The sequence below is a fragment of the Equus asinus genome, chromosome 11 (genome assembly GCF_041296235.1).
Source record: "Equus asinus isolate D_3611 breed Donkey chromosome 11, EquAss-T2T_v2, whole genome shotgun sequence".
NCBI lineage: Eukaryota > Metazoa > Chordata > Mammalia > Perissodactyla > Equidae > Equus > Equus asinus.
Window position 1 is genome coordinate 74,173,377 of NC_091800.1, and position 13,606 is coordinate 74,186,982.

Consider the following 13,606-nt stretch of genomic DNA (forward strand, 5'->3'; position numbering starts at 1 on the left):
TGAACAACGTGTATAGAGAAGTGGAGTCTGGTGACAATACAAAAACTGCAGGTGAAACGAATAGCCATGTGTTCGTGTGTCTCTAACTCCCAGGATAATTTAAAGTAATTCTTCATAAGTCACTAACTGTGGCAAAAGGTATGGTCTGTACATATTTAGATGGAGCCACTGCTGGTCCAGCCTGCGTGTGAAGAAAGACGTACACTTTTTATGGGATAACTCAATGCATGTCAGAGATCACGGCTTGGAGAAAATGGAATAAGGCCTGGATTTCAGCCTTCACTCATGACCCCAGCCAGATGCCTATGTGTAGGTGAGAGCCTGCACAATCAGGTGTGGTGGACTTGTGCGTGGATTGCTTTCCAGTATGTGTCAGTTTGCGTGTCCACCAGCAATGTACTGGGGAGCCTGGCTCATCCACTCTCTCCAACATTATGTCTACAAAGTCTTTTCTAATTCAAATGATGGAAAATCATATCTCGTTTTATTTTACGTTTCCTGGCTCACCTCGTGAGCTTGTTCTTTTAAACTACATTTTTAAAATGTACATTTTCTACATTTTTGCTGTTTTTATAACTTATCTTTTGATACTCTTTGCTCATTTTGTTGAGAAATTAGCATTTTCTTACCACTTTGTAAAAGTTCCTCTTAAGTTAGGGATTACCAATGATTTTTTCATAAAGTTTGTAAATCCTTCGCCCATTTGGGATGACTTATATTTTTGTTAGTGATGCATCAAAAGTGCGATGAGCTCTATCGACCGTTGCCTTTGTGTTTTTTCACATTGTTGTTATGCCATCTATCAATATATCTGTATCTGAAAATCTCTATCTATCATTGTTCCATCTAGAATTTATATGGAGTTTAATATCCAGTGAAGAGTTAGGTTATTTTGTTTTGTTTTTAAAATAGTCGAACAATTATCCCATCATCACCACTTACATTTATTGAATTTAGAATCTAAGTTCTGATTTTGAGCTGCCATTTCTGTGGTATGATGTAAATGTCTACTCTTGCACAAAATCTATTCCATTTAAGTATTTTCCCTGTAAAACATGCTTAAATAGTTGGAAGGAAAAGTCCATTTGCCAACTCCCATTATTGAAGCTCTTTTCTGTGCTTTCTTAACGATATTGTAATTATTTCTGCAAGTTAATTTACAAACCATTTTATGCTGCCTAAAAAAGCAATAAATTAAGGTTTTCAGTGGCATTCCATTACACATTGGAGTTACCTTGTGAATAAGTGATAGCTTTGTACTATTAGTCATTCCATCCAGGAAGATGGCACAGCTCTCTCTTTATTGATCTCTAATTTGATAGTTGGCGTCAAGTTTATGCATTTTCTCTTCTATATGTTTCACACTTCTCACACAGAAGTCAAGATTAGGAATTTTAAATATTTGAAGAACCATTGGGTTTGTGATTTTCCCCATTATGTATCAAGATTTGTTATTGCTTTACATAGGAAAGGTGTCTGGTTTTGTAAGTTTATCATGTATATAGTTACATTACTGAACTCTTTTTGAATTCCAGAAGTATTTCGTTCTTTCTAAATTCATACATGTTGCTCTTATTTTCCCAAGTCTAATGTGATGCATAGAAGAACAAATTTTTTTCTCTTGAGTAGCTCTAACATTGGTATACTTCAGTGAAAAACTATTTCCGAAACCATAGACTTACCTGAGGTTTGCCTGCTCCCAGGGGAATGTGGAATGATTGACAGAGTTTACCATCTTCTTGTCCATCATCAATGTAACCACTGTCACTGGGGCTGGAGTTATGGCAAAATTTTCCACAGAAGAACTTTCCTGGGAGATTTCAATCCTGTATAGACAAAGATTATCAGAGGTAAACACTTGGGCAAAAAAGTTTTCAACTTATTTTATGTCAGCTTTTCTGGGCAGGCATTAAGATCTATTTTGTTCATTTCTGTGTCCCCAGCTCTTAGAACAGGACTAGCACGTGGTAGCATTCAACAAATATCTATTGATTGCTGTTGAATAAAAATTTGGGGGAATGCATTTGTCTAAAGGAGAAAAATAATCTGATATTGACAAGTCTATTGGCTTTGGAGTGAGTCTTTTCCAAAACTTCCTAGCAAAATTCTTGCTATTTCTATAACTATTCCTTCTAAACACATGCCAGCAGACTAGTGTTGGTTGGCTGACCAATTAGTTCTCTCTCCTCTTGGCCACATGCTCAGGGCAAAGGCCGGTTGCCAGCTCCAATTAACAGCCATGTGAATTCAGTTTCCATTTCTAGTAGTTGCTTTAGATATAGACATGTGACATATTTCTAGCCAATGAGACTTAGAAGAAAGACTGCTGGAAGCTTGTAAGAAAGATTTTTTTTTTCACTCTTAAAAAGAACATGAGTCAGAGACATGTTTGACTCCCTGAGGACATTCTGGGTGAGCTGTATGAGTTGGGGAGGCTTGGACTTGATCTAGCCGTCTGGTGACCATGAAAGGACAAGTCTGAGACTGAAGCTAACAGCCTGTAGGTGATGGAGCAAAAACAGAAGAAGAACCTGGCTCTTTGATGTCATTGGTGAGCTGCTGAAATAAAACTGAAATCTTGTGAACTAACATTTATACCGCCTGTTACTAGGCTTCCAATTATGGGCAGTTGAAAGCATCCCATGAACCATGGATACAAATGAGATTTAGAAGTGCACATAAATTTAAATGAAATAAATAGCTCTGGACTACTGTATTGACAGTAAAGACATTTTTAGCCTTGTCTTATATGCTTTAAAGTCTTTCAGAGGAAATAAAGAACTTTATATACTTTTAAAGAGAAGTTTGTAGATATGTTGGGAAAGAACATTCCAGATGGAGAGGACATAAAGTGCAAAGGGCCTGAAGTGAGAATACACCTTGCAATTTTGAGAAAGAGCAAACAGTCCAACATGACTGGACGAGGTGAGCATGGATGTAAGTGGGTGGAGTACACATCATATAAGGGCTTGTGTGTTCTTTTAAAAACTTTGGTTTACGTATTTCCCCATGACATGGAAAGGTTTCCAGCAAAGCAGTGTTATAATCTACGTATATTTTAGGGCTTGTTCTGGCTAAGCTGTTAAGAACTGACAGGAGCAGGGAGACCTGATTGACTTCTGCTGTCCAGGTGAGAGAAGATGTTGGCTTGGATCAAAGTGAGGCTAGTAGAGATGGTGAGATGCACTCAGATTCTGAATCTTTTTGGAGGGATCTGACAGGATTCATTGATGGATAGACTATGGGCTGTGAGAAAAATAGAAGAGTTAAGAATAATTCTGAGGTTTTGGGCCTGAGTCTCTGGAAGAATGGATTTACTATTTATTGGATGAAGAGGACTGTGCGGGGGCAGGTTTAGATGTGGGGTGGGGATAACAGGAGCTTAGTGTTGGACAGGGAAAATTGTATATGCCCATCAGACATCCAAGAGAATACTCTGAGGAGGCATTTGTGTATTTTATTTATACATATATGATTATTTCTGGGAAAAGAGAAGGGCTAGAATTATAAATCTGGGTGTCTTCGGTATAGAGATTGTATCTAAAAGCAAGACTGGATGAAGTCACCTAGGACGTCTCTTTTCTAAATGTAAACATAAAAGACAAGTGGACCAAGACTGAGCATATTGCACACAATCATTTAGAGGCCAGGGAGATGAGAATGCAGGTGTTATGTATAGACAATTCCTTCGTGGAGTTTTCCTACAAACGGAAAGAGATAAGTAGTGTTATTGTGAGACAATTATTATTTTTGTTAAGACAGGAGACATGAGTCCACTTTATGCTGACCTAGCGGGTAGGGAAAATTTGTGAGGCAGGAAGATGGGGAGTGAATAGAGCATGTCCCTGAGTAGAAGAATGGATTAGGATCCAGTGCACAAAGGAGGGCTGGCCTGATCTAGAAGCACAGATGATTCACCTATTCATTCATTTTAACAGGGCAGAAGGTAGAATGTGAGGTCCTAAATGCAGCAAGTGGGTAGTTTGGCGGCATGAGTTTGTGGAAATTTTCTTCTAATTGGTTTCATTTTTGTTTCAATGAAATTGGAAGAAACTCATCAAGTGAGAGTGAGGATCGAGGAAGAACATGTTGGAGGTTTGGGGGAAAATAAGTTGGAGAATCATCAACTAGGAGAGTGTGGAGTGGCTGGACTATGGAAATAGAGCATGATTACTGGCAATCTCAAGGGCCCACTTGAGATTATTGATTATGAATTTAATATGAGACATGTATTTTTTCCTAGCCTTGTTCAGTGGCATGAGTGAAGTCAACAGCAATGTAATCTGTTTTTCACAGGGTTATAGTTTAGCCTAGTGAGTAATAAAATATTTTCAAGCCCAGTATAACAGTAGCAAGGCTTCTTGTGAAAGTTCATTGATTTCAAATCACATTATTTCTGCAGGTATTACAGTATATGCAACTGTTTGGGCTAAAAACAAAAAATATAGTTTAAAAAGATAAAGTCAGATTTATGCTGTTTTCTGAAGTCAATGAATCTTATGCTAACAGATTTCTTAGAACTCAATAGCCTTTCTGCTAATGGAAAATATTTACAGAGATAGAAGGGAAATGAGAAAATATATCAGCAAGGGAAAAAAATGATGAAGGATTTGTAACAATATCAAGTAAATAAAAGGATTCATAAAGAAATGTGCACTGTGCTTTATTTCCAAAACTATCTACCCTCACTAATCCCAATGGTAACCTGCAATGTTGGTTTTGCCATGTTTTCACTTGGAATCTACCAAAATATGACTATTTCTTAAAGAACACAAGTAGTTGAGGGAAATTTCTGAAACATATGGGAAATATATTCACCTGATACGTTATTCTACATTAATGTTTTTCAATGGATAAATTGGGCTTATTTTTGTTTCCATATTGTCAATTATGGGAATTATTTATAAACATATATCATCTTATTTAGATTTTAAGATCCTTAGAGAGAGTACTAACTTTGTAAGTCTTTGCATCCCTGTTTTGCCTGTCTAGTACTATTTTACCAAGTAGAGTCCTCAATCAGTATTTGTTTAAAGGATTAACTAAATACCAATCAGTTCACAAATTTAATTGTCCAAGATCTAAATGCATTGTATGAACAATTTTCCCTCTGATGTAATAGGTATTTTTAGTGAGGCAGTCAAATAATTTTATATTAGGCACTGAAATTTTCCATTCCCTGACCAGAAATCAGTCTCAAAACACAGTGGTGATAATGTCTAATTACTAAACCACCAGGGAACTGAAGCTTCCTGCTTCAGTGTGAAAATAAAGTAGAAGATGATATTAAATAAGTATGTCCTCATTAGTCTTCAAAACATTCTCACGTTGTAAGACTGGAAAAAACCTTCAGAGACCATTGAATTCAGTATCTACATCCAGGCAGGATGATAACTAAATTACACCAAAAATATAGCTGACTTTCTTATATAAGAAGCTTCAGTGGAAAAAATTCATAAAAATGTTTTCTCTATGAATTTCAATACATTATGTAACCAAACAAAAATTATGGACTTGATCTGGTTGGTGTGTTTATATAACATCAAGCCATTGGTGTAATGGATGTTTGTAACTAAAATTAGGGGCTCAAGTATGGTTTTCTTGTTATCAAAAGCCTTCCAGCGATCCAAAAGTGTATTCATTTTTCCAAATAGTCACCAGGAATCTTCGTCTTTGATTTAAGCCAATTTCCTACCCTTGTGATTATAAGTGGATATAAAATGGTTGCTCACCATGAAGTCTACCATGTATTTTGTGTATCCCTATATATTTTATTATTATTATGTGTATAAGATTTTTTTTAATGTATAATGGCAATCGCTGAACCTAGACTAATCGACTTTTTCCCCAAATTAAGAAATTCATTTCCTCTTGATCAGTCATGCAATATTGAGCCACAACTATTAGATCACTGGAGGTGACCATCTTTATTGGTCATAAATAGTTGAACAACAACAATTGTTTATGGTTGTTTAAACAACATATCCCATAAAGTAACATATCTCAAATCACATGAGGTGTTACATGTAATAGTATGTTATCTTAGTTTGAATTTCCCAGAAGCAGATGCAGGATGAATATTTGTGTGAAATTAATTTTAATACAGGTGCTCCCAGAGGAGATCAACATGGAAGTGGTAGAAGCAGGGCAGGGAGAGGAAGAAGATAAGCAATCATGTAATTTTAGGCATAAGACTCACAGAGAGTTGGATTTAACATGATCTTGTAGGGGAATGATAGATTATAACTTATACCTCAGAGATGTCTAAACCTAGGCAAATTTGCTGGGCTTTCACCCAACAGTCTTTGGTTCTGGCTTCAGGAGGGTAAGTGGGAGGCGGGAGGTGAAACAGGGAAGGAACTTCTCACTCTGTACTTGTTGACAAAGTGGTCTCAGTAGTCTGAGGGCAGTGCCCTGAAGAGGATGTATAAGTGCTGGTCTTTGAAAGTACACCAACGGGACAACACGTACACCAACAGAATTCGTGAATCTGAGGGAACCTGGGCAGGGCACCAATGATGTCTGACATCTATGGTAGACACCTTCAAGATGCTGAGAAAATACAACCAACGCATATAAGGCAGTTGTAGTACAATGCAAGAATTAGTTAAATAGCCATCAGTATAAGTCCAATAAGTTGAGACTGTTGATATTACCCACACGGGCTGAAGAAGACTGAGGAGCCCTGTGGAAGGCATTGAACTAAAGTAGATTTTTAAAATGTGGAAGACTTAACTGCATGGGGGAGAAAAGAGGGCATTTTGTGGCTGAAAAAGCAAAATTTTGCAGATTGGGAAGCAAATGTTGAGAAGGAATTAGGGGTACAGAATGATTTTTTGGGAGTAACACCTGGGAAAGGGCAAGGGAGGAGGCAAGACTGGGGAACGGGAGCCATCAGTCTATCAGGCTGAAGTGACATTGCTCTGTGCCAACCCCGTGGGCAGCTCTTGCGCAGTGATTGTCGCTTAGAGGATGCTACGTTGGGCAGAAATGGCTGGACTCTCATACCACTGTCTTATCCAGCCAGTGATGGGTCATCCTGAGAAGGGCATGACGTTGGCTAGAAAGCTGAGGCAGCCTCTGAAGGGGCAAACAAACAGCTGGTGGTTTTTAGCCGACCACACTCCTCTCTGCTGGTTACCTAGTCTTTTCTTGAAGGGGGTTCTAAGCAATGTCCTGCACTCATGACTAAATGCAAGATGTCAGAAATTATGGAGGCATGTGACACATTGTTGACTGTAGGAATGGAATAGGAACCGCTCTTGTAATCATGAGAAATGTTCCTTGGGTCTGTCCTCCTTACGGGTATTTCTTCTTGTACCTCAAAGCTGGTATCATTCTTGATGGCACTTATAGATGCATACTAAATGCTTTTTTCAGTGAATAGTTGAATGATGGCAGTCTGGCAAATGTTGCTAAAGGAAAGGTATGGGAATGATACAGTCTTCAAGCTGAATCAAAGAACACTGAGTTACCTGTGAGCCATTGGCAGGGAAGGAGAAAGCAGTAACTGAAATGGAAAATGGAGGGGTACAGGACAAACTTTACCTTTTTTATCATTTGACCTGAGACCAATTCTATTCCAAAAGAAGCAACTGACTTTATGCACAAATGCCTTGTCTTAATTTGCTTACTTCATTATCCTGGTTATTTGCCTGTCTTTTGTAAGAAACGTATTTCCACCTCAGGAAGTTGTTGTAATGATGAAGTAAGGTAAAATATCACATCTTTCTGATTCTCAAAGGCAAACATTTTGTATAGATTTTTAACAAATCTGCAATCAGATCAATAGCAATTGATGAAATCTTACAATCTCTATTGGCCAAGGCAGTCATGAGGATGTACAAGCACCCGAAGCTCTAATCTCGAAACTTGCAAAAGTAGTGCCAGTCTCTTGGAATAAAACCCCACAGACAGTCGCAGAGTAATCTTGGAACCAAACAGATGTGGTGACCAGGTATGGATCATGGTGATTCAGATGAGTTCAGCAAAATTCTAGAAGTTGGAACCAAAATTTGGCTAGCTATACAAATATGCTAATAACTCAGCACCAAAGGAGTTTGACATATTTTATGGATTATTTTAAGTAAGACTGCATCATCAACACTTAATGACACGGAGGATGGTGCGGTATGAAAAACACAGTCATGTAATTCTAAGTTGAATAGTGAATAGTTAGAGCCTTCAAAGAAGTTTCAGGAATATCTCAACCAATTAGCTTCACTTGTATTTTCCTTTTGATTTACAGAATAGGGAGATATCATAAAAATAAATGTAAATAAGCCTAAAAGATGTCTTTCAATAAGTACAAAATAAAATATCTAACTGATAAGCACACGTCGCAGTTTAGTTGGCCATGTTTTTTCTTTCTCAGTGTTACATAAAATGATGATGAATCTTGAAATGGAGAGTGTCTTATATTTGATGAAATATGTTACAGAAAGTGACTGACATAGAGTCGGTTCTCAATGAAAGTGAGTGGACTTGATTTTTCAATTATTTGTTACTTCAATCTAAAAGAACTTAGGTATTTAAGTCATTGCAATAATTTTTTAGAAGAACAAACACAATGAAACATAAAATCTAATCATTTAATTAATATTTCTTATATATTTTATAGTTTCATCAATAAGTGGAAGAAGTGGATGCTATTTCTCTTTCGAGACACAGTTATATCCAACCAAGTGGATATATTTAACCTAGGACCGTAAACAGTCCCTGGAAGAGAGTTACTTAAGAAATTACGAAACAACTCAACTTTCCCATTGTGTTAAACACCCTTTCGACACACCAGGACGGTACTACAGATATTTCGGTTTTCAAGAATTGTTCAAATGTGAAGCTTCATTTGACTCTCTAATGCCAAAGCAGCAGATTTAGGGACAGAATTAATTAGAGGAACAAGTTTTTTGACCATTTCAACCAGAGCTTGAGAGGCAAATATAATTTACGGTGTCACCACAGTCGAGAAGGAGGCAGAATGTGAAAGAAGTGGTAATTGACTGAGTTATAGACAGGCTAATGAGCTGCTGTCTCTTTAAAAACTGGCTTTGTCACTCCAGTTCTTACTCAACTATTCTACTTTTCTATTATCGGCCTGAGTTACCCTCCTCTCCTTTTTTCTAAAGCAATGTAATTCATATCCCACTTACAGTAATTTGTCTAGATTGATTATCAGGCTTATATCAATGGAATTTCTATAGACTGAATTTCTTCACTGTTTATGAAAATAAAAAGTCTTGCTGACAATCTTCATCACAATAAGAAAACGTGTACAAGTTGCCTCATCCAATAAATGACATCCAAGTCCATAGGATGTTTTTTATACCTATAATTTAAGTTTATAATTTGTACATTATTGTGGGAAAATGTTCAGCTCTGACATGGATTTCCACAGCACTGTTATTATTTCCTGGATGTGTCTCAGCATCTAGGACAGCACGCTCGGGGCTCCTGACTAGGCGCCAGCCTGCAACCTGCCGAGCATCTCTCTTCTAGATTCTGTCTCATTAGTCTGCTTATTTCCTTTTGATTTATGTAGAATGTGAGAATAATAGTGAAAATAATGGAAATGGTAGTGTGAATAAAAGTTTTAAATCAGGGTAGTGTATGGTACGCCCTGCACAAAACCCGGAGTAGTGCTATGACGAGGAGGAAGCTAGTGGCTGCTACTGCCGAGTAGCTTTGTAGACCAGGCTGGGTAGTGGGAAAGGCCCCAGCACAGAGTTCAAATAAAAATACACATGAATGAAATATATTTTTAGCTTCTGGAAAGTATGCTTTATAAACTAACTCACTAGAAATGCCTATTACCAGAAGACTAAATACTAGTTTCCATCATTTCCATCTCTAATATATGTGCATACGTAAGCAACTATATATATTTGCTTCCATATCTATATACTCCTATTCCCCCTTTATTACTGGAAGACTCTGGACAAATATACAAAGAAAATATAATCACAGAACTTTAGAATTGGAGAGAACCACTGCTCCCTCAACCGCGCCATTTTGGCAACTGAAATTCAGCAGGTTAAGGAACCCAGCCAAGATCAGGCTGCTATGGGATGAGAGAGCCAGCATCAGAAACCCTTCTCTGAACAAATCGTTCAGTGTTCTCTCCACTTGTCTGCTCCTGAGTATATCCTCCCGGTTGTTATTAACTGATTAACAGCTGAGCATGACTTTAAGAATTAGAGCCTATTAGTTGGGATAAAATAATATTGAAGTGATAAATCTCTTTTCTTCTGAAGTCAATGAAAACTTCCAGACTTTGTTTTTCTAAAATTTCCCTTCAGCATCAACTAGAACTGCAAAAATACTCAGAAGACTGAAAGATTATTTCTTATCCCAGAGGCTCCTAATATTTCCAGGTGTTTTTACTACGTGGGAGGAAAAAAAATGCCTTCTGGGTCTGCACTAATGTCTGGAAAAGATGTTAACTAAACACCTTTTTATTCCACAGCTTTGGCCCAGCTGAAAAGTTCTTTTTCTTGGAAATTTAAACTTATTTTTATTGCTGCCTGGGAATATTTCGACTTCCTGAAAGATTTGGTGTACCTTTTACTATTTGAAAACATGGCAGCCTCCTTTGAGCTGAAAATTTCATCCAAACGGCTTTTGAGTGAAATTGAGATTTTTTTTTTACTTCAAACTTGACTCTAAGTGATTGGACAGTTAGTGTGCACACATATACGGAGAGTTCAATAAGAGCTGTTGATTATCTGACTCTACATTAGCTTTCTTGATTTTTTTCATGACAAATATAATTTTCCCGCTGATTTTTATATTTTAGTTGCCTAAATTTGGCTCATGACTGTGTTAATTCTTTCCTCCCATTAAAACCAAAATACTCTCCTTGAGTTTAAATTATTGATTTTAATCAAGGTGTATCAAATTTTTAAAAGTCATTCATTCATTCAGTCTTTCTCTAAGCAAATATTTACTGAGATTCTCCTCTGTGCCAGGTACTAGAGTTACAGCACAGAGCAAGAGATCAAAGGTCCCTGCTCTCATGGAATCTGTATTTAAATGGCAAGTGGTAGATTATGTGAAGTAGGTAAATACATGGAAAAACACAATGTGAGACTCTTTTAAGAGCTGCCAAGAAAATAGAATAAAGAGTGCTTGATCAGGGGAGCACCTTTAGACAGAGGGAGGGAGGAAGGAAGAAAGGAAAGAAAGAAGGGAGGAAAGGAGGAAGGAAATAATAAATAAATACTTCTAAAAAAATCTTCTTGCTTATCCTCATATCTCACACATCTTGTTGCCTACAATTTTTGAGTCTTTCCTGCCTAGTTGACATGAAGCACAATGATGGAGCTGTCCAGCTCTACAATTTCCATATAGGAGGGATGTAAAGATGTCAATACTCTTGCAAGTCGGGGTTGGGGGACTGCCTTGGATCCGAGAGATCAGCCATAGAGGAGGCTGTTCCTGATGGGCACTGGGGAATTCCCAGTGAGATGTGCAGTTGTGAGCCGTTAGCATCTGATACTGCCATCAGCTAGGGGATGGGTACATGGGCCCTGGAGAGGGGATCTGAGTGGAGCATCCACTATGGAGACAGTCAGAGTCCAAACATAAAGTGTCTTGTATGAAATTATAGAATATTCAAGATTCATGTTATAAACAATGGAGAGCGATTAAAATATTTTTTGATAGAGAATGGACATGATGAAATTTGTGTGTTAGAAAGATCTCAGAGGGAGCAGGGTAAGAGTAGACACATAGGATGAGACTGGATGCAGGGAGGCCCGTTAGGAGGTTATGGCAATAGTGTACAAGATAAAAGTGAAAGTAAAGATGTTGGAGTGGGAGGCTAGATTACTAAAAGATGGAATCAACGTGATTCAGGGATTTACTGGATAATCCAGGCGAATTGTAGAGAGGTGCCAAAGATAATTCTCAGAACTATGACTATAGGAATTAGGTTAAAAATGATATAATTAATATAAATTTGGAATATAGGAAGAGGATCTGGCATTATTTGGATTATTATGGTATCTACATGATGTCAGGAGGATACTAAAGTTTAAAAATGTCATCTGAAAATTCTTCTAGAATCTACTATATCACCTGCATCCTTTGTTGACTCATGGATCTGTTATTCACGTTGTGCATCATTTCCAGTTAATTTATTTATGCCAGAAATATATATTCAGTATATAACATGTATTGGGCACTCTTTTAGGCACCGATAAAAAAGGTGTGAAATCCCAAGTTTTACCTGGTAAACTACTGTTGATAAGGCAACTGATGGGATCTTTCATAATATTCTTGTGTACAAAATGAAGACATAGACTGATTCAGACAACTCACTACACTGGAAAGTGGTCGGATTATTTATTCAACATGTGCTGATTAAGGGACTGCTCTTGTCTTGAAGAAAGTTCTCACCTAAGCTTGGGCCTCACCTAATACTTTTCAACTACATTATCAATTATTTGGATAAAGATATGGAAAATATGCTCATCATATTTACTTTTGAAAGGGTAAGAGAAATACAAAACTAGTATCCATAAAGATTTTGACTGTCTGGCTAAAAGAGCTGAGCCTAGATAAAATGACAAAGATAAATATCAACTTCTATTTGGGGAAAAGCATACTTGTAAAAGCACCTGATTGGAGTAACGAGAGAGTCAAAAAGTTAATGTGATCTTCAGTTTATTAGTAGAAATATGGCATAGGAAATAAGAATGCTGAAAGTATCAATCTGTTTCTGTTAGGGGACATCATCGAGAGCACATGACCGCCAGTTGACCGGTGAGCTGGACCCGGGCAACAGGAGGGTCCTCACGCCCTCCCTTGTCCTTGGAGTGTACACTCTGACTACCATTCCCACTGTGAGAACTGCTTTCAAGGATGCAGTCTTGAGAGAGCAATGTGTGAGTGGGACCATCTGGACTGTATTTGTGACTGAAACCCATTAAGATGTTTGTATAAACATTTAAGATTCTGGCAGGCAGGTGCAAAAATCTACTAGGGTCATGGCCACCCAAGACAAACCTTGTACGTAAGTTCCCTTGCTTATTACACCAGCACCTACCAGTCTGGAGTGGTCTGCCTCTTTCTTTGGTGTCTTCTTGCTTTTCATGTATGGGGGTCAGTTTGCAAGACAACAGTTCCCCACACGTAGACTACATCTACTTCATAGCCTCAGTTGTGCATGTTACACTTTACAGAAGCATCCACACCAGACAAAGCAAAAACACTCAGGAAATCACCGTGTTGAAGACTTGAAATTGTAATACACGAGAAGGAGGTGATGGAAATAAAAATGTTCATCTTGAGAAGTGTAGAATTATTTGGGGAATACGTGTAACAGGTGTGGGACTGGGGAACACACATATTATATCTTAAGATATTTTAGGCAAGGCTCATGGCCAGGATATTATTTTAAATGACCTTTTGGGATAGATCTGAAACCAAGGAGTGAAAAATTCAGAACTGCTCTGGGAAAGGAAAGTGTTCCCCTTAATTTTTGTTTTCTTACTAAGTCTACCTAATCATTCGGCATGTGTTGTACACTGTCAACAAATTTAATTTTAGACTAGATGACTTTAAAAAATCACCTCTGGGCCCCGCCCAGTCGTGTAGTGGTTAA